Source organism: Alosa alosa, chromosome 4, assembly GCF_017589495.1.
Source record: "Alosa alosa isolate M-15738 ecotype Scorff River chromosome 4, AALO_Geno_1.1, whole genome shotgun sequence".
NCBI lineage: Eukaryota > Metazoa > Chordata > Actinopteri > Clupeiformes > Clupeidae > Alosa > Alosa alosa.
Window position 1 is genome coordinate 35,762,045 of NC_063192.1, and position 23,115 is coordinate 35,785,159.

General features: G+C 41.6%; 1 protein-coding gene and 1 long non-coding RNA gene across 2 annotated transcripts in view; both read right to left on the minus strand.

Annotated features, from left to right (window-relative positions):
- Nucleotides 1–3,437: 3,437 nt before the first annotated feature.
- LOC125293700 lies at nucleotides 3,438–6,594 on the minus strand. Its single transcript, XR_007193402.1, has 4 exons — nucleotides 6,508–6,594; nucleotides 5,403–5,475; nucleotides 4,840–4,998; nucleotides 3,438–3,901 (listed from the first exon to the last, which is right to left on the minus strand). It is a non-coding gene; the product is annotated as an uncharacterized LOC125293700 (long non-coding RNA).
- A 15,378-nt stretch (nucleotides 6,595–21,972) lies between these two features.
- LOC125293690 (tumor necrosis factor receptor superfamily member 14-like) overlaps nucleotides 21,973–23,115 on the minus strand; it is a 28,106-nt gene continuing 26,963 nt past the window's right edge. The window contains exon 9 of the mRNA XM_048241770.1: nucleotides 21,973–22,913. The gene's annotated coding sequence lies outside the window, so the exon portion shown is untranslated. The remainder of the gene's footprint in view (nucleotides 22,914–23,115) is intronic.

The window sequence follows — 23,115 nt, forward strand, 5'->3', positions numbered from 1 at the left end:
GGGTGCCCACATCAAGGGACTGCAGTTTGCTTGGCTGTGTTGTTGATCAGATCATAAATGGCCACAGCAAAGAAGACAAATTACCAAAAAATGTGTCGGTATTGGTTGGTAGACAACCTATCATGAGCTGGGACTGAGATGCCAGATACCACTGCTGAGCCTTCTGGAGGTCACCGATGAATGATGAAGACAAAAGTGCAAGTGAATATTTGTACCAAATTTGAAAAAACATCCCTACAGGCATTTATGATATATCATTTTTTCAAGAATGCAAGGTCCTTGACCTCGACCTTTGACCACCAGATTCAAATATTTGTTATCTTTGAGTCAAAGTGAATATTTGTATCACATATGAAATTATGTCAGGGACTTTTTGAGATTTATCCACCACAAAGGGATATACATAAGGTCAGAGTGACCTTGACCTTTGACCTTTGGCTACCAAAATGTTACAAGTTATTATTTGAATCCAAGTGACTGTTTCTAGCCCTGAGATATGTTGGAGATATCACATATTGGACCTACGGGTATACTGGTGTATGTCACCCAATGATGTCATTTTGAGCTACCTTAAGGAATATATTGCACTTAAATCTAGCTTGGATTTGATCAGTAGACATGATTGATGATAATATATCTCCATTTGTCCACCATAAATGACCTAAACATTATGTTTCAACCAATCATTGAAATAGATATGTATTTGAAATCACTGGCTGGATCACACTATTTAGGCGGTTACAGCGACAAACATAATAAAAAGGCCAAGCATTTTTCTTTTGATTTATGAAGTCCACAGATGGCCCTTTCATGTGCAGAAAGAATTTTGAAAAAAGGAGGTTTGCTCATCGGAGATATTCAGGTCTGAATATTGCTATTTTTTGGGTATTCGCCAAAAGGCATGTGACATAGTGGATACGTGCAGTCCTGGACTGACACCAGTCACACTGCCACGCCTTTGTAACTCCAGTTTTAAACTAACCTTGGATGGACCTTTGATGGCATGGATTGTTACTTTGCTGTGTTTAAATTTGACAGCAGGAGGGATGTCAACATTTTATGCAATTTTGGGCCTTTTTTTGAGGTTTTTTGGCCTAAAACAAGGACGGGGGCCTAACTCCCCCTGGGTTGTTTCAAATTTTGTACTATTGTGGCTTTTTGATTTTTTAGGTGGACCCTTCAAACTGTCCAAGTTTCATCAAAATCAGTGACGTAGCATGTATCACCCCCTGCCTGGTCCTCTCATGGACACACTCTTAAATCTCAATTGATATTGAGAAAGGGGCTAGGGACCCTTCAAATTCAAATGTGCTAACAGGTTTGTCTAGGTCCACCCACACCCAGGCTATGGTCTCACAACAGTCATGGAGAGAGTCAGTCATGGTCATGAGGAGAATGTGATGGGAAGTGGAATGCATACTATCAGGAAAGGTTGACACCCACACACATTTCTACCTGTGGCCTCCAAATGCCTCCTTATACCGTACAAATATTCCACTTATAAACATTTAGTGTATCCTTTAAAGTGTTCATTTGCTGTGCTTTGGCTCATTCCATAATTGCTTTTAAAGGTGTGATCAGCGATTGTGCAAGATATCACATTTGTTTATTTTTATGTTTATTTAAATTTCTTGGCAAACACTTTTGTCCAAAACAATGTACATTATATTTTAACCAAGGACCAAACAAAACCCACCAGAGGTTGCTCACCCCTCTCTTCAGCCTTCCCAGAGAAACTGTTTGCTGAATGTGACTCTACCAGTATACTACTATATACTCTACCAGTATACTACTATATACACTACGAACGTTTTGGGGTCACTTAGAAATTTCCATTCCACTCCATTATAGACAGAATACCAGCTGAGATCAGTTGCATTGTTTTTTTAATCAAGGCAACAGTTTTCAGATTACATTATGTGCTTACATAATTGCAAAAGGGTTCTTGACTGTTGTAAAAAGAAATGGCTGATCTTAAATGCAATATTTACATTGTCCATTATCAGCAACCATTCATCCAATGTTCCTGATATCATTTTAAATGGCTAACTGAGAAAACATTGGAGAACTCTTTTGCATTTACTGTATGTAAGCACACCCTTGACCAGTAGAGTATATAAAGAGTTTGGTTCCAAAACGCTATATCTCCATTTTTAAAAACACTCATACTGTAAGTCATGATTTAATTGTACATATTAAAACATGAATAAGTCATGATATTTAATTGTATATATTAAAACATTAATAAGTCATGATATTTCATTGTATATTTCAGGTAACATTAATACAGTTGTGTTGTTTTGATTGTGTAAAGATAAATCAAATAACAATAACCCAGTTAAAGTTCCAATTAAATTACCTGGAAAACAAAAAAAAGTGAAAAAAAAAAAAAAAATCAAAGTCAAAGTCTGCTTTATTGTCAATTTCTTCACATGTCAAGACATACAAAGAGATCGAAATTACGTTTCCCACTTTCCCACGGTGGAGACAAGACATATTTTACCAATTAGGTCCACAGACAAACATAACATTCAAGTAAACAATATAAAAAGTAAAAATAAGAAGGCACATACAATGAAGAAAATAAGAGCAGCAAAATTTGAGTTGAAAATGTGCAATTGTGCATACAGTAGACAGTCAATATAATAGTGCAAAAGTCAGGCCAATAAATGGCTGAGGTAGTTCTGTTTGACCTAAGTATGCAAGTGGCATAGTGGTGCAAGTTATGTAAGAGCAGCAGAAGTGTGTTCAGAAGTGTTTTCAGGACAACAGGACAACAACAACAAGTTGCAAAGTGTGCAAGTGTACAAGTGGAGTAGTGCAAGTGGAGTAGTGCAAGGCAGCCATTGTGGGTCTAAAGTCCAGGATGTTATGTAGCTGAGGGTGGAGGGGGGAGAGGGGGGGGAGAGTTCAGGATCCTAACAGTCTGGTGTATGAAGCTGTTGGTGAGTCTGGTGGTGCGGGAGCGCAGGCTTCTGTACCTCTTCCCAGAGGGCAGTAGATCAAACAAATTGTGAGCGGGTGACTTGCATCACTCACAATTGTGGTAATTTGGCGGGTGAGGTGGGAGGTGTAAATGTCCTTCAGGGAGGGGAGTGAAGCACCAATAATCCTTCCAGCTGTGTTCACTATGCGCTGCAGGGCTTTCCTGTTGTATTCAGTGCAGCTTCCGCCCCACACAGCGATACAGCTGGAGAGGATGCTCTCAATGGTGCCTCGGTAGAATGTGATCATGATGGCTGGTGGAGCACTTGCTCGCCTGAGTTTCGCGAGGAAGTACAGGCGGGGCTGAGCTTCGCCAGTGATGCAGTGTTGGTGGTCCAGGAGAGGTCTTCACTGATGTGCACCCCCAGGAATTTGGTGCTGCTCACTCTCTCTACCACAGCACCGTCGAAGAGCAGCGGACTGAGCACGCAGCCTTGAGGGGCCCCCGTGCTCAGTGTGATGCTGCTTGAGATATTGTTGCCAACACGTACTACTTGAGGCCTCTGACAGAGTCCAGTAGTAGTTACAATTTTAGAGGCTTATAAGTACATATTTTTTTTTCGGTCACAATTGTGACCGATGGAGTGAAATGGGTTAATCAGGTGCTTGTGGATTGCAGTTTCTATCAACTGCCTTTTTGACAACAGTAAATGTTAATGAACTCAAACATGAACAGTCAAACATTATTTGCAAAATTCCTGTGAATTAATCTGACAATCAGTGTTAAACACTAATACACAACAATAGGTGTAAAAATGAGCTGAATCAACTCAAACATCGCCACCTGCCTCACAGCTCAGGCAGCATCAACAGCCCCTGCGTCCGTTGGGCTTACTGTATCAGTGAGCGTTGAGGCCGGGCTTTGGGGAACACGTGGTCCTGGTGGCCTCATTACAGTGACTATGCACCCAGTGACCTAGGACACGCACAACAGATAAATACTCAAACCATATGGCAACCTCTATATCAGTGCAGTGTCTACGCACCCGGTGGCCTAGGACAGTGGTTCTCAAATGGGGAATGCTGCGCCCCTGGGGTAATGCGGAAGGCACTCCAGGGGGTAGTGCGAGATTTTAACCCTTAGAACCTGATTGGCAAAAAGTCGCGTCAAAAACACACCCTTTCTTCTCTGTTACATTGCTCCGCAACTGTTCATCGCAGCGAGATGAAACCTTTATTGCGTGACAGAGCAGAAGTGGGACTTTCAAACGAGGCCACGCACTTCAGTACGTTAAAGTATGAAAATAAAAAACATGAAATTTAATCAAATTGCACCATATTTACAGTCTATACTTCTCTGCGTTCACCTGCGCACCCATTACTCTCGTTTGAATTACTCGCAAACCCGTGAACACATAGATATGGCAAGCATATCAGATGAAAGAGGAGACACAGGGCTATCCATTGATAGCAAGTATGTTGATCCTTCTGGCTTATGAAAACAGACGAAGTGACTGCAAAATAATAACGTCATGTACAAAAACCAATGCTGCACACCCATTACTCTCGTTTGAATTACTCGCGGACCTGAGAAGTTTATGGATGGAGTCGTGGTTCCAAAGTTTAATAAAATAGACACTGATTTCTCAACTTTTTTTTTTCTGACACTTTTTTTCTCAACTAAAAATGCTTTGCGCTGGTTAGGGGGTACTTGGCTGAAAAAATATTTCACAGGGGGTACATCACTGAAAAAAGGTTGAGAACCACTGGCCTAGGACACGCACAACATATACATACTCAAACCATACGGCAACCTCCATATCAGTGCAGTGTTTATGCACCCAGTGGCCTAGGACACTTAGTTACCAGAATTGTGGTCAACTTTCCAACTGAGAATGATCATAACTTAGTTACCTGGGGAACACATACAGTAGGGCACCATTCAGCTCCTGTGTCCTACTCAGCACGACCGCATGCTTCACAGACTCCCAAACAACAAAGAATCAGAAAGCACTGGTGCAGCTTTGGTAGACCGCCACCTAGTGGTGAAATGGCTCCATCTCCTGCAAGAAACTGTTGATTTTTGTTTTGTTTGTGACTATGGCCAATCTTAGAGGTAAAAAACTGAGACAAAAGTTGGGCACAACTGGCTGGGGCACCTGCACCGTACGCCGGCGACCCGGGTTTGATTCCTTTCCAGATCCCACCCCGACTCTCTCTCCCACTCACTTCCTGTCACTCTCCACTATTCTGTCGCATTAAAGGCATAAAAGCCCCCCCCAAAAAAAAAAGTTGTGCACGTGAAATTAAATAATATTGTTGCTGTATTTCTGTAAAACATATATGCAACACATGACAAGATAAAAACATTAAAGTATTTAACCTATCTTGATTTAACAAAGACAAACATATTTTGGGACACCACAAACACAGCCATTACAATCATCAGACACACAAATCTAATACCAGGATCCCACCTGTGTGAAATTCATCTTGATCCTGCAGGTTCTGGGTGCGTTCCTCTTCCTCACTGAACCCATCTCAGTCGACCTACAACAGATTGTACAGTGAAGAGGAGCAAATAGGCTGCCCCATGTATCCAAGGAGATATGAACTCGGTTGCTTGGAGACATCTACGTAAGTGATTCCGGTTTGAGATAGCATACCACAAACATTTAGGTGGACAAATTTGAAAAATAACAAGAAGGAAAACTTTTACATACAAACATGCAGCTTAAAGGTGATTATCTGTTAAATGGTTGTTGGGTTGGTAAATAATTGTAGGACTGTATGAGGAATTATGTATTTAAGATGGGTGTCTCACTGGGGTGTCGATCAGAACACAAAAGAGTCGATGCAATTCAATCCAGCACTTTACTTGAGGTGTTGAATGATTTACACAGCACAGCAAGCACAATAAGGTACACTGGTTGTTATGTTTCAATGGCTATATGTATGTATATGTCTGTTTCCGTGTATCTGTGTATGTATGTGTGTATCTGTGTATGTATGTGTGGTCTGGAATAAACAAGAAAAAACAAGAAATAATGTGTCTGTTAATTTCCCATTATAAAGTTACATAATCATTGCCATCAATGCACTATACTTGCATTAATACACTATAAACTGACATTTCTCTATTATAATGACTAATTCTAATGTAAAACAGTAATTACCATTGAAATGCCATACAATAGTGCCACCTTGTGGCCAGCTGAATTACCATTAGACTGTACGCTAGGGCTCTGGAATTTTCCACGAACGTGGCCACTAATCTAATTACAAACACGTCACATCTTACACATGGCATACATCGTCAGAAACGGGTCTAATAAGGCAAAATAATGTCACATATAAGTGCTAACATAGTGTAGATATGAAACAGGTTACAGTTTAAGGAGATAGCAACATTATTCACGAACTACAAGAAATTACAAAGTGCATGTAATCTCCGTAAATGCTAGGTTCTATTGACGAGCTATAAACATGTATCTAAGCAAACTACGTGACAACACTCAAACATATATCACATACAATGCTCAAACGAATCTAAACATACAGGAATTATACAGAACAACTCACTTTTTCAGCATTGACGCACACATCACACACAAACGTTTTTTCCCTCTCACTCTGCTGCTGCATCTAACTTGAAGTGACGGCGGGAAATGTTCATACTGGCACATGCGCACAGACACGGCCTTTCCAACATTATCACTTAAAATAAAAATATAATTAATCAGTTGTCTTACAGTTTAAGGTCATTAATAGACTGTACTTTTCTAAAGTTTTCCAGCACAAATATTTCCAACGAGAAACCCTATTTTGTGACAGGTACAAACAGGCCCCGGCTACCATTTACCATATTCTACGGTCTTGTCCTAAACTGGCCCCTTCCTGGGATTCCTTTTCTGACACAATTTCCAAGTCATATTGTAATATTCAGCCTCTCCTACAGTTGGTGTCTTTGGTATTGCGTCATGTTCAGATGGGTCCAAATTCAAATCCTCAAATTCAAAGCCTCCAACAAATAATCAATGGATTAGAGACATTTGACAGTTTGTCGAGTCATTACAACATTTTTAAAACCTTTATTTGTATCTCCCATCATGTAACATTATACAAACATATGCAAAGTTTCCCAAAGTTTAAAAAAGAGATCAGTAAAAAAACAAGGATGAATAAAGAAGAAACTATCTAATGTAAAGTAAAATACAAAACAGTAGTCCTAGACTTTCATTAAACTTCTCTAGGCTCTAGACTAGGCTTAAAGGAGAATTCCGGTGTGATATTGACCTGAAGTGTGTTGAAACATGATACCGAGTGTGAACGTATGTCTCATAGCCCATCTCGGCTTGTCCCCTGCACTCCAAAATCTGGCGCTAGTTAGCCCGATGCTACCAACAGCTTTTTCAATAGTGGTGCTTCGGCATCGGGCTAACCATGCAAATAAATCACTGTTTTACACCATTTACAAGGCTCAATGCATCTTCACACTTCATTGGTAGACTTCCGAGGGCCCTGACATTTAAAACGAGACATTGAGAACTTTAAAAAAGCACTGGTAGTTTACTTACAAGGCGATTTATACAGACAGTATCTTCCACGAAGTTTAGCGTTTGCAGCCATCTTGAATTTAGTCCGCGATAAATTCGGCGGTAAGAATGAACAGGTATGATAAGGGATCAGATTCCAAAAATAATTCAGTGGAAATGCATGGATTCCAGTTTCTTCCAGTAGCAGCAACTGGAATCCATGCATTTCCACTGAATTAATTTCTCTGTCTACTCCGCCGCCGTCCATCCTGTTACACAGACCATCAGTGTGTAGTTGGCACATTGTGTGCCTTTTTATTGTGATGGCTTGTGTTTACTGTTCAATCCGAAAACATCCTTTTTACAACATGAAAGTGAAGGATCACCGCACACTGGTGGGATTTCTTTGCTGATTTAATTTTCCTGTTAATCTATTGACGACTGCACCTCACCAGCACCTGGAAGGCTGTGCACAGGAATTTTATCCTTTACCGTTTAGAGGTCATAACAATGCTGGCACCTAAAAGCAGAAGAACAAGTACTTGGCACCAAGCCGCAGACTGTGTAGAGCTGTGATTGGTTGGATCATGAATGAATGAATAACGTGGCATAATCTAACGAGCTACCTTATTGTCCATTCTTTAATAGTCATGTTGGAGTTGGGTTTCAATTCAAGCCACTCTTGAGATGAACCTGTATTTTACAACTGAAACACAATAAAGTCACACGTATAAGATTAGTTAAAAGTGTTAAATTCCAAAGGCTCATTTAAGAGTTAATGTGAATAATACATTTCCCCTATACTGATCTGAAGAGAGTAACACTCTCATACAGTATACAACTATTGCAGAACAGATTTTAACACATTGAGTGGGTTGATATCAACTTATAGTAGTGTTAAAACTAGCTCTTAAAGAGTTAACTGAAAGCTTGTTGATTTGCCTGTGTACACTGTAGAGTTAGCAGGATTTACTGATTCAGTTCTTTATATTTAATTCCATTTCAGCATCCACAAGATATACTCACCAGATATGATTTCTCGAGTCCAAATATGGTGACCAATGTGAAAACTCCATAAACAGGGCAAGGGGGAAACTACACAAATATGGTGACCAATGTGAAAACTCCATAAACAGGGCAAGGGGGAAACTACACAAATATGGTGACCAATGTGAAAACTCCATAAACAGGGCAAGGGGAAACTCCATAAACAGGGCAAGGGGGAAACTCCATAAACAGGGCAAGGGGGAAACTACACAAAAGCACAAAGAAAAGAAAGTCATCTTTAGTCACTTTAAATCTTTCACACAGTCAGGGTCCAAAACATGTGACTGTTTAAACACAGTCAGGGTCCAAAACATGTGACTGTGACTACAGCAAAGCTCCAAAACATGCAATCAATCCTAGAAACTCTCAAGAAGGTTATGGCTTGGGGCTGGCAAGGCCAAGAGAAATATTCCACAAAGGAAATACTGTAAACCCTACCCTGTACAGGCTCACACGTGAAATACTGTAAACCCTGTACAGGCTCACACGTGAAATACTGTAAACCCTACCCTGTACAGGCTCACACGTGAAATACTGTAAACCCTGTACAGGCTCACACGTGAAATACTGTAAACCCTGTACAGGCTCACACGTGAAATACTGTAAACCCTGTACAGGCTCACACGTGAAATACTGTAAACCCTGTATAGGCTCACACGTGAGCATATGGAGACAATGGATTCCTGACAGCACATGGCATGGCGGAGTAAAAGGGGCGGGGCCAAATGAAATAAAAGGGGGTAGTGTTTCTGGGTACTTCATGGTGTAACTCTGCAGGCATGATCATAAAACACACATTGTGGCCCTGTAAACAAATTATTAAAAAGGACATCAATGAAAAAGGATCAGGATAAACTGCAACTGTCTGATTCAGAAGCAATGAGTCCAAATGCAAACTGATCTGCAATCTGATCTGATGGCAAGAAGCTGTGGGTGAGAAGATTCCTAGGGTGTGGAGATGAAATCATGCAGAGAGGACAGAAGTTCACACGCTGCTCCAGTTCCTCCATCTTTAATGACACAAGCAAGCGTACTACTGTTCCACAGCAACATGTAAGTAAAACCAAACTGCAACCCAGACTCTAACATCGACCTGTTGAATTTGCAGATGACACAACAATTGTTTTCATAAAAGCTGGGAGGAGTGAGAGAAAAAAACTTGATTCATCTCACAGAGTTCCTCCAGAGACTGCTCCCAGCCAGACTCATTCTGCTGCATAAAGAGACTGCTCCCAGCTACAGTGGAAGGTGTCATGTCCGCCAGACTCATTCTGCTGCATAAAGAGACTGCTCCCAGCTACAGCTTCCCTGGTCCGTGCTTAGCTGGAGCACCAAACCTGCCGCTTAAGATAAGTAGCCATTTGCAGTATCACTAGCATACTTGGCTCTTGTGATCAATCACTCTGTTATTCAGTGCCTGTGTCTCCTCCTCCCCTCTGTCAGACAGGAGCAGTGTGGCCCACGTGAGTGGAGGACTGAGTTTGTGGTGGAGGCCTCACTTTCCCTTGCTGTGTGCACATTGAGGTGTCTTTTGCCTGGATTGCAGTGTTTCTCTCACGCATGGTGTGTTTCTCTCATGCATGGTGTGTTTCTCTCATGCATGGTGTGTATTTCTGGACCCCCTCCCCTCTGTCCTGCAGTAGTCCGGCTCGCTGTGGTCTCTGCATCTGCCCCGCTCTAGTTACCCCTCCCCCTGAGACCAGGTCACTTGCCCAATAGCAAGGTGCTAATTAACTACCGTAGCTACAGTGCTCATATACTAGCCCCCTGGTCACTGTGTGCCTGTGGGGAATTCAAATCGGATTGTCAACTGTGTGTGTTTTATTGTGCGACTAACTCAATTGATGTGTCCTGTTTGAATAAAGATGATTGCTGAAACGCATGTCTCTGGCTCCTTGGGTGTGACGAACCTGTGTGCTCCAATTACCCTCAGGGGTTAGCTTAGTTTAACTCCTTGTCCTAGGGGTAGGCCTCCCGTTCCCTAGGTGGCGTAGTCGATACAACAAAGTCTCAAAATGACCTCGCCCCTGCAACATGTTGCTCCAGTGTGTGTGAAGTGTGTGTGTGTGTAGCCCACACCTGTAATGACACACCCAAGTATTACTGTAACATTTTGTCCAAAACTGTTGACTCAGTGGGAATAAATCAGGGGCCTCATTTATAAAGCGTTCTTACGCACAGATTTGATCTTAGACCGTGCGTACGCTCAAATCCATTTATAAAAACAATCTTTGACGTGGAAAAGTGCTTATCTCCACATCAGGTTCAAACTTGACGTACGGCCATTTCCTTGTGGTAATGCCGGGGTACTGCAAGTAATCTGAGGTCTAAGTGCGATGCATTTTCAAAATTCCAAGACCAACGATCTCATGTCTTTCTTTGCCCTATGCATGATCAATATAAGATAAGATAAGATAAAATAACACTTTATTGATCCCACAGCTGGGAAATTTACTTGTCACAACAGCCCAGTAGTATTTAGAGTAAGAAAGTTGTATACAGTATGCCCAGCATACAAGCACACCTAAAAAACAAAAAATCACACAGTGATTGCAACACGCCTTAGGGTTTCACCAATACTTTGAGGCAAAGTGAACCAATATATATGGTGAATAAAAAAAAGCTTCACATCACATGTACAGTGGAAAATGCACATATTAATAATGAAGTTCAGACACTACATTAACATTACACATTTTCATAACAGTGGTGTTATACATTCTGATGGCAGATGGAATAAAAGACCTTCTTACATGATGGGTGAAGTAGTCTGTTACTAAAAGAACTGCTTTGCGCAGCCACTGTCCCATGGAGCGGATGAGAGGAATTGGCCATGATGGATGCCAATTCGTCCATCATCCTCGTCTCCCCAACCACCTCAACAGGCTCTAGTTGGCAGCCCAGGACAGAGCCGGCCCTTTTCACCAGCTTATTTATTCTCTTCCTGTCCCTCTCAGAAAACCCACTACCCCAACAGACTACAGCATAAAAAATAGCTGACTCCACAACTGTGTCATAAAAAGTGCTTAATAATGACCTGCACACACCAAAAGACCTCAGTCTTCTCAGCAAGTGGAGACGACTTTGGCCCTTCTTGTACAGGGCATCTGTGTTTTGGGACCAGTCTAGTTTATAAGGTGCACACCCAGGTATTTGTAGACTGATACCACCTCAATGTCTATTCCCTGGATGTTCACTGGTGCAACTGATAATGCCTTACGGCTGAAGTCAATCACCATCTCCTTTGTCCTACTGGTGTTTATCTGCAGATGGTTCTTTCCACACCATTCAACAAAACTGGTGATGACCCCCTTTACTCCAGATCATTCCCCTTCTTAACACAGCCAACAATAGCTGTGTCATCAGAAAATGTCTGGAGATGGCAGCTATCTGTGTCGTATTGGAAGTCTGAGGTATACAGGGAAAAGAGAAAGGGGGAGAGCACTGTGCCTTGTGGGGCCCCCATGCTACAGACCACCACATCTGACTCACAGTCACGTAGCCTCACATACTCTGGTCTGTTGGTGAGGTAGTTGATGATCCAAGCAGCAAGATGACAGTCGACTCCAGCTCCTTCTAGTCTCCCCCTCAGCAGTGCAGGTTGTATTGTGTTGAATGCACTGGAAGAGTCAAAGCACACGACTCTAACAGAGCCCCCAGCACCCTCCAGGTGAGAGAGAGAACGGTGGAGGAGGAAGACTATTGCATCCTCCACACCGACCCCTGGAGGGGGTCCAGCTTACTGCCCACCAGGCAACGGAGGTAGTTCAGGACAATCCTCTCCATGCTCTTCATAAAGTGTGATGTCAGAGCCACTGGCCTGAAGATTTTTAGAGACGTTTTTGGACACATCTTAATGTTTCATGGTTTGGCATAAAACTGCTAATGAGAACTATAGCCCACTTAAGAAAGTGACAAAAAACATATAGCTTACTTATTTCATAATATCTAAAAAAAAAAAAAAAACACCAAGACCTACGATAGAATGATTCTTACAGGTGATCTAGTATATTTGGTGTTCTCACCAATCTAATATTGACCATAAAATGTCCAATTGCCCTCGTCTAGGAAAGGAAAAGTACATTTGTGGGATGTAGTATTGGATAATACAGTTTTGAATGTTAAAAGTGAATAAACTCTTTTGAGAGGTGGATAAACTAAGAGGTGGGTAGGCCTAAACTCTATTTCTGAAATTTCAGAGGTGGATAAACTCGCGTTTAGCCTCCACTACTTCCTAATTTGCGCTCATAGGCCTATTCCCAGCTTCGTAACAGAAAGGTAATATTTGAATGTAAGCTATACAATGTAGGCTATAGATATGTTATAGCCTATACACAACCAAGGGACGGACGTTATCCTCTGAAAGCAGGGCATCTTCATATTTAGTGTTGCGTCCGAGTTGCGTAAAGAGGTGCAGAGCGTGCACCTGTTTGCTTTTTTTGACTGGCAGTGCCCAAGATCAGATGACAATACGTGAGTTGAATAATGTAGGCTAAAATATAAAAGTAGGCTTAAAGCAAACAATAAAGGACAATGTTTAAGCCATTGGACATTATTGAAAGAAAACGATGGCAAAGCTATGCAGAATGAATGACCGGCGAACTAGGCTAATTTTTCAGAAAAACATAGTCTATCCTAAAAGAAACGTTAAGCCTACATGACATATCACGCTTATAATTTAGTACTCTGTTTTGTAGGCTAAATCAGCACATTACCCTGGGTCATATTGGAAACGTACCGTAGCCTACTGTACCATAATATATAGGATTATGCTGTAGGCCTAGAGGTCTTTTCTTCATAAGGTAGGCCTACCCGATATTTTTTTTCTGCAAAGTAGGCCTAAACATACTAAATGTTGCTTATTCACATTACTGCAAGCAAAAGGAATGAAAGCGAGCAGAGGACAATGGACATGGATGCATACGATCTCTTTCCAGAAAGCTTTGCTGGAAAAAACATAATTAGTTAAGCTATTTATTGAACTGACGATATAGGCTAGTTAACATCAGATGGCATAGGCTAGGCCTATACAATGTTTTCAATATATAATTTTACATAGGCTACAGCTTTTAGGCCATTGATTTCATTAAAACATATGCTAATGATATTGATGAGGGGGTGTTTACAAGGCGGAGACCTAAAACCATCTGACTCTTGCGCAAAGTTGACGTTCATTTGTGATTTATAATGGGCACATCTGGAAGGGTGGCGTACGACGCGGTTTTTTGTCGTGTCGTTCGTTTCTCTCTGAATCACGCGTCACGCGATCATTTCAGAAATGATCTAAGATGAAATGAAGGATTGTTTCTACGCAACACTTTTATAAATGAGGCCCCAGGGCACATGTCACCGCACAGCATAAAGACACAACCCGTTTGGCATCTATTCATATTTTAGTGTAGTATGACAACAGAGTACGAGGCCCAACATCAGGGCCGTATTGGCTAGTTGCACAAAAGGCTCTCGGTGAGCTCGTTTGTTTCCTGTGGAGCCAGGTGTGTTTGAACCTGCCGCTATTCTGATGTACAGTAATTAGGGTCTACTAATGCACATTCATGTGTTAAAATATAAATGAATAAATATACATTTTACATACAACTTATAATTTCAAATCATATATTCAACGTAGCCTATGTATATTCAAGGTAGCTATGGATAGATAGGTAGATACTTTATTGATCCCCAAAGGGAAATTCAAGGTTCATATTCAAGGTAGCCTACATGTGTACTTGCAACAATGTGTTTTTGTTTGTTTGTTTTTTGTTTGGTTGTTTTGTTGTTGTTAGATATAGCTGAAATCTGTCTTTCACCCAGTCAGCCAAAATTTGCTGTGTTGAAATTGACACAAAATGTGTTGTCCCTGAGCACACTCAGCAGATGTGTTGAAATTCTATACAATTTGTCTTATTTTCAACACATCACTTTTTAGAGTGAATTAATGGTAATGAAAAATTATTTCCCTGTTCTCAACAGAACACACGAGGTCAGGAAGATAGTGGTCATGCATGATATTGATCACGATTCATAGGTCATCTGTTTTTGGTGAAAGTGATGCCGTTACAACCATCCCTAGTTGGAGCCATCTGCGGTCTGCTGTCTGCCGTGACACACAGGCATGTGGACACAACAGGATGTGGTGCCAAGACCAATGAGGTGGCAGCATGGGCATATAACACTTTGGGCAGCATGGGCATATCACACTTTGGGCCAGCAGGTGGCAGCATGGGCATATGACACTTTGGGCAGCATGGGTAAATAACACTTTGGGCAGCAGGGGGCAGCATGGGCATACAACACTTTGGGCCAGCAGGTGGCAGCATGGGCATATGACACGTGACGTCAGGGCATCAGGAAGAGGAGGGGGCACTAGGACGAGGATAAGAAGACAGAGAGGCTGAAAGGTGCAGTGCAGCTTTTCTTTGATGATAATAAAAGTGTTGAATTGTCAACAAATCCCTAAAGAAAGGCATAACAGTCGTGATAGAGAGCAACAACTGTCCTTCAGCAGTGCATTATTGTTGAGAACCATTCAGATTGAAAAGGTTCTCATGCGTATAGCAAATGCCCAGATACCCATCATGCTATGAACTACTCATTGGGCAAAACACTGTGTGTTTATTCAGCCTCTGTAGATGGAAATGAACAGTGAATACACATGAAACAAGAACCCACTTATAGACAGGTGATATTTTTGAGATTTGTGCTTCCTAGAGGCATTTTTTAGTAAAAGTTGGGAACAGGACTTTTTAACATAATTAAGGTGTGCTGAATCCAACTAGCCCTGTTCCCAAGCTGAAATTTGAGTTTATGACCATCTAATTAGCATAAACAAAATGGTTGCCAAAATGGCGATTTTGGGCACTTTCATTGGGCGGATGTCATTATACCATGTAAATTAATTCATATTGTTTACAGAAATCTCCCTTGGCCAATAGATCAAGGATACAGGCTGTGAATTTTTTTTTTTTAAATCTAGTATTATGCCTATGTTAATTACCTGAAAAAACCTTTGAGAAATGTAATTGTTAAAATGTTATAACTGAGCAGGCACACGGTATTTGACGAATGAGACTTATGTTTTTTGAGGGTCAAGAAAGATGTGTAGTGATGAAATGTAAAGTTTAAAATTGTGGCCTACTGGTTAGGTCTTCGGGCTTGAAACCAAAGGGTTGCCGGTTCGATCCCCGACCAGTAGGACATATGTGGGTGGTGGAAAGGTTGAGCACTAGTCTCCCATGCCCACATCCACGGCTGAAGTGCCCTTGAGCAAGGCACCTAACCCCTCACTGCTCCCCGGGCATCACTGTAGCAAGGCAGCTCACTGCTCCAGGTTAATGTGTGCTTCAATGTGTGACCTGTGTGTTCACTAATTCACGGATGGGATACATGCAGAGACAAATTCCTTGTATACCCAAGTATACTTGGCCATAAAACCTGATTCACATTACATTTTACATAATTGAAGTGAATTAGGTTGGTAATGTATGTAGTCTCGGATTAAGTTACACAGGCCTTTACCCATTTCGGTAACACTTTACGGTAAGAGTACATTTGTGGGCAGCCGTGGCCCACAGGTTAGCACTCTGGACTTGTAACCGGTTCGAGCCCCGACCAGTGGGCCGCGGCTGAAGTGCCCTTGAGCAAGGCACCTAACCCCTCAGGCCATTGTAGGCAGCTGGATTAGTGTGTGCTTCACCTCACTGTGTGTTCACTGTGTGCTGTTTGTGTTTCACTAATTTCCCTCACGGGATCAAAAAAGTATATATACTTACTTATACATATACATGAAGTAATTCATGATTTATGTATTACTTCATTCAGTAATATCTAATTAATCATCAGGAAATTACTGAGTCCATAGTTTGTCATTTGAGACCTCATACATGAACACATTACTAAAGTATTAGGTACGATGGGCACATCATTATGAATTATGATGTATTAACCATGATCATGACTTTATTTTTCTGCCAAAAATGTGGTCATCACTGCTCAAATTCTCATAACTTTGGAGTTCTCTAAACACATGTCATTATTCACTACTTTAGTTGAGGGGCCACAGACATGATGAATGCATGAGCAATTATTCTAAAATTCATGTAATCATGATGATCATGCTTAAGAAATCATAAATCACAATGATATACCTATCACACCTAATGCTTTAGTTGATGTGTTGTTCATACGTGAGGTCATCATGAATGAGAGTATATGAATTCATGTCAATTCCTGATGATTAATAGGATATAAAGGATAAAGGAAGTAATGCATAAATCATGAATTAATTCATGCATGAATTCATGATAATTCATGTACCAGTGTTACCCATATTTCTTCATAACCTTTGTGTTAGTAAAATGATTGAATGTCCTGTGAATTAATAGCTAGATTAATAACTTCATAACTAGTGCAAGTTCAAGTTCAAGTTACTTTATTTGTACCCAGAGGTAGATTTTGTTTGCAGTATAGAGTGCTTCAAGAGAATTTGCCAGAACAGGAGCACAGAGGATGCCATCTTTAAGGCAATTCACTCTGCCCTGTCCCTCCTTGACAATAGCAACACCTATGTGAGAATGCTGTTCATTGACTTCAGTTCAGCATTCAACACCATTATCCCCTCCAAACTGATCACCAAACTCAGTGAACTGGACATCAATACCTCCCTCTGAAACTAGATTCTGGACTTCCTAACCAACAGACCGCAGTCTGTTAGATTAGATAACCTCACCCACTCAACCCTCACCCTGAACACCGGCGTGTGCTGAGCCCTCCTTTACTCCCTTTTCACCTACAACTGCATATCTGTACATGGCTCTAACACCATTGTCAAGTTTGCAGACAACACTACGGTGATTGCTCTCATCAGCAATAATAATGAGACAGCCTGCAGGGAGGAGGTCCAGCACCTCACATCGCGGAGCACCGACAACAACCTGGCTCTCAACACCAAGAGGACCAAAGACCTCATTGTGGACTTCAGGAAGTCAAAAGCTAGCACACAAAGCCCCATCCTCATCAACAGGACTGAGGTGGAGCATGTCACCAGTTCATGTTTCTGGGTGTCCACATCTCTGTGGACCTCTCTTAGACCCTCAACACCTCTACCTTGATCAAGGCTCACCAGCATCTCTTCTTCCTGAAGAGACTAAAGAACACAACCTCTCTCCTCAGATCCTGGTGAACTTCTAAACCTGTACCGGTGCACTATTGAGAGCATCCTCACCAACTGTGTCACAGTATGGTGGCAACTGCTCTGCCTCCAACTGGAAAGCACGGCTGAGGATGGTGAAAACTGCTCAACGCATCACTGGTTCCTCACACCCCTCCATCAAGGATATGATGCTAGCTTGTTAGTTAACGGTTGTTTGTGATTAGTTCAAAGGAACTCCAATGATTTTAAACTCCAAACATGTGTCTCCCCACAACGAAGAAGATGTTTACCAATGAAGTCAGGCCACACTCTTTGCCAAAGAGGACCGTAAACATAGTCAAGAGTATAACAAGGTGATAATAAGGATTAGCATAATAATAGTTTTTTTTTTTGCATTTTTATATTTTTCATAGCCTTTACTTTTTATTTATTGCCCACGGGAGATTTCTGAGATGCACAGATGTGAACAATATTAATTTATTTACATGGTATAATGATGCCCGTCCGAAGAAAGTGCCCAAAATCGCCATTTTGTTTATGCTAATTAGATGGTCAAAAACTCAAAATTCTGCTTGGGAACAGGGCTAGTTGCACATGTTAATTATGATAAAAAGTCCTGTTCCCAACTTTTACTAAGAAATGCCTCTAGACCCATATGCAAGACTTTTTCTTGAAATAGCACTTGTCTATTAGTGACCAAGCTGGATTCATCACACAGAGTGATGTGATACGATACAGGTGTCTAGCTAAAGAGGATTTGAGATACTCAAGCTGCAACGGAAAGTAAAAGGATGCTTTTAGCATCAACAAGAGGCAAGAAGTGTGTGCCAAATCACTGTGTGTGTGTGTGTGTGTGTGTATATGTGCGAGAGAGAGAGAGAGAGAGAGAGAGAGAGAGAGACGATGAGACAAACATGCTTGTCAGATTGCCTGCAGAAGCTTGTTTAAATCATAAGTTTAAATTTGAGTAGATTCAGATTATTTCAATTTCATTTTGATTTCAACCGGAAGTTGGAATTGAAATGTTCTGGAGCAATACAAATAAACCTGCATCATACAATAATATTTATCAGTGGATCTGCTACAATAGTATTTATCACCGGATCTGTTACAATAATATTTATCAGTGGATCTGTTACAATAGTATTTATCAGTGGATCTGTTACTTTTCTTAACTACATTTAAAGGTGCAGTCTGCGATTTTATCCCAGTTTTGTGAAATTCATTCACTCTTATCTTTTAACAGAGTTCAGATACTTGGAAGCTGTGAACTTGGTTTGGGGAAAATGTCTGTGACCTCTCAAAGTAGAAATAAAAATAAATGTCTGTGACCTGTGTATCTAAAAGTAGAAATAAAACAACTTGAAGTAAAATAAGCATGCAGCTTTAAAGTGATCCTCCCCAACATACCGTCTCAAAGAGGAAGATAATATTTCTCAATCGCACACTGTATTACTTTTGAAACATTAAATAATTTTACAAGTTCACGTTCCAAATTGGGAAAAAAGAGAAGCAAGCAAAAGCATATTTAGGAGCTTTGTTTGGATCGTGCAGGAGTCTACTGCATGCAGGACTCAAGCAGGGTCCATGTGTAGACCCCTATGTTGTTCCTAACCAATCAGGGTTCATGTGTAGATCCCTGCTGTTCCTAACCAATCAGGGTCCATGTGTAGACCTCTATGCTGTTCCTAAACAACCAGAGTCCATGTGTAGACCCCTATGCTGTTCCTAACCAACCAGAGTCCATGTGTAGACCCCTATGCTGTTCCTAACCAACCAGAGTCCATGTGTAGACCCCTACGCAGTTTCTAAGGAGGGTGGGAGGTGGTGGGTTGAAAGTGATCAAACCAAATGCTGCAGCTTGAACAGGTAGACTGGAAATAAATGACCTGATAAGAATGTGACAATGTAGACATGGCAACTTCCATCATGTTCCTCCGGAACTTTCATTTAGAACGCCTTTTCATACATGTGCTTTAAACGTGGCTACAGTAGGACATTTATTCGTTTATCAGACAATCAGGGTTCATGTGTGATCCCTATTTTGTTCCAAACAATCAGGGTCCATGTGTAGACCTCTATGCTGTTCCTAAACAACCAGAGTCCATGTGTAGACCCCTATGCTGTTTCCTACAGCAACCAGAGTCCATGTGTAAAAGCTATGCTGTTCCTAAACCAAGCAGAGTCCATGTGTAGACCCCTGGCTGTTGGAGAAGGAGGGTGGGAGGGTCCATGTAGAAAGTTTTTCAAACCAAATGCTGTAGCTGCTGTTCCTAACCAAACTGGTAACAATATACAGAACTAAAGCATTATGACTGTGGATAAAAGCATCCCCTAAATGTGACAAACCAGAGTAATGGTAGAGATGGTTCCTAACCAACCAGAGTCCATGTTCGAGTTTCTAAGGAGGGTGGGAGGTGGTGGTTGAAAGTTCAGGTGGATGGAAATAAATCTGCTAAATCAAACAGAACGCCTTTCATACATGTGCTTTAAACGTGGCTACAGTAGGACATTTATTCGTTATCAGACTATTTTATCCAAAGCAACTTGTGGATTACAGATGGTGGTAAAGGTGCCTGCTAAATGAAGGAAACTGTAATGGGAGGAGAGTGGACAATATAAAAAGCATCTGCTAAATGAAGCAAAGCAAATGTAATGGGAGGAGATGGTGGTAGAGGTGCCTGTTACGTGTCAGGTGGATAAAAGCATCTGCTAAATGAAGCAAAGCAAATGTAATGGGAGGAGATGGTGGTAGAGGTGCCTGTTACGTGTCAGGTGAATAAAAGCATCTGCTAAATGAAGCAAAGCAAATGTAATGGGAGGAGATGGTGGTAGAGGTGCCTGTTACGTGTCAGGCAGAAGTGTTCCAGTAGGAGAGGAGTTAAAGAGATAAAGATATCTATTCAATTCCATGCATTCCTCAGAGCCCTAAACATTTAACACCGTTGAGGTTCCTTATAGCTTTATGCCCACATGAGCAACAGTAGCAAGAGAACAAATCCCTTATCAAAACAAGAAGGATGGGTGGAGAGATGGAAAGAGGGAGGACAGGAGGGCACACTCCTGTCAGTACTGCACACTATTTCCACACAGTCCTGTAGAGTTCTTCAGTACTGCACACTATTTCCACACAGTCCTGTAGAGTTCTTCAGTACTGCACACTATTTACACACAGTCCTGTAGAGTTCTTCAGTACTGCACACTATTTACACACAGTCCTGTAGAGTTCTTCAGTACTGTACACTATTTACACACAGTTCTGTATAGTGTTCAGTACTGCACACTATTTACACACAGTCCTGTAGAGTTCTTCAGTACTGCACACTATTTACACACATTCCTGTAGAGTTTGTTTTATTTTCCCAAAATTCTGGAGCAATAGAATGTGAGGATCAAAGGATGGAGGAGGATCAAAATAGGATGTGAGGATTTTATTTGTATTCTTCATGGATCCGTAGAGTGCCCATGCACAGCTCCGTAGAGTGACTGACATGGTGTCCCATGCACAGCTCTGTAGAGTGACTGACATGTGTCCCATGCACAGCTCTGTAGAGTGACTGACATGGTGTCCCATGCACAGCTCTGTAGAGTGACTGACATGGTGTCCCATGCACTGCACAGTTGTCTGCAGCGTCCAGCAGTGAGAGTGTGAAACATGTCACGTCCCACTGTCTAGGGGTGTTGTGGGACATAGACAAATGATAGGAGACGGCCAAAAGTGGAAGTATAATTCAAAAATATTTCTGTACAAAAATTATAAGACTAAGAAAAATATGGACGAACGAAAAATAAGGCTGCCCAAACGAAAGGCCTCCAAAAGTAGGCCCAGGTAATCCCCAGCCTTCTCCTCGACTCTCACTCGGGGACCAGGCAGGAGCGACAGCGACGGCCAAAACCAGAGCGCGTGGCTTGCGTAGCGGAGCAGAGCGGTGTAGCGTGGCGTAGTAGCGGACAACCCAACATCCAAGAACGCCCCCAAAACCAAGAGACCTCCCGATTAACGTCCTTAATAGTGCCGGCCCAGCAATTAAGCCCCCTGCTGGACAGTCTGAAATTAACAAAACACAAGACACAGAGAGAAACAAGCAGACACAAAAAATAAACACACACAGGGACGTAACAAACAGCACGGGGCTTTGATGGGGCTCATCCTCAACAGACGATGTCAGAAGTCGTCATCTCTCCGTCATCACGTAGCGTAGCAGGGCTCTCAGGCGTCCAGCCCAAAAGATGGTGAAGCAGAGGGCAGCCTGAGGTCCACAATGGTGCAGCAGCGTAGTCCTAAATATTGGTCCAATCGGGCACTTTGTGATAAAAGCATGAAACTTAGTACACATTATAAAATAAACATTTTCATGTTTAGGAGCCTTTGCCATCATATACATGTGCCCTGTAATTGTGGTGTAAGGTTTTAAGCCATGTTTCATACTGTAATTGCGGTGTGAGGTTTCAAGTCATGTTTCACACTGCAAATGGCTCAGTGCCAGTGGTCACAAATTGCACGATTATAAATGCAGATGCATTAACATGACTGTGTATCTGGAACCTAAACCGAGTGTCTATTTGCACCCCTGGTACGAATAGCCTTGGCCACACAGCTGAGCTATTCACACTCTGTGATGTAACAACAAAAATACTTTGCTCGCGTGCACAAAAAACATGCCGGACATTCGTTTTTTCGTCAGCAGAAAGGGAAGCATTTTGAAAGGTTTCGGTACTAATATCTGTTCAAATTAAGTTTTGGGTGGAAAAAATGTTTTTTATTTTCATAATCTTTGTTCAGTGAATACATACAACTGTCAGTTTGTTAGTTAACAGAAATTTTGTGATTATGACGCTCAGGCCTATTAACTACAAATTTGCCTGCAAACTCTCATCTGGGTGTGGAAGGGGATAGCTCAGTGGTATAGCGTTTTTAATATAAAAATATGTGAGAGACTGAGGTTCGATTCCTGTGTGAAGTGTTTTGGTAAAGACAAGTGGAAGTGGAAGTGTGCATGTGTACCAACATCTCTGCTGAGAAAGCACACAATTTGAAGAAGAAATCAGTTCTCAAATGGAAGTTTTGATTGTAACAATTAGCTAGTTCACGGACCAGGGTGTAAATAGCACACATTACTATATACACCAGGGTACCAATAGCACTTCTAATTATACAGTGATGCAAACAGCATACCTTATTCAGAGTGTCTATTTGCACAAATGTAGGTATGCTGGTATGATAGCATAGGCCACACAGTTGAGCTATTCACACCCTGTGACGTAACAACAAAAACACACTGTGTGATCAATATGCCAGGGTAAATGCACAGGGGTGCAAATAGCATACACTGATATTTGTACCAGACAGGGTATTAATATAACACATTGTGCACCAGGTTACAAATAGCATTTGCTTCTAATTGCACCAGGGTACGAATAGCATACACCCCCCCACCCGAAAAACAACAATGGAGA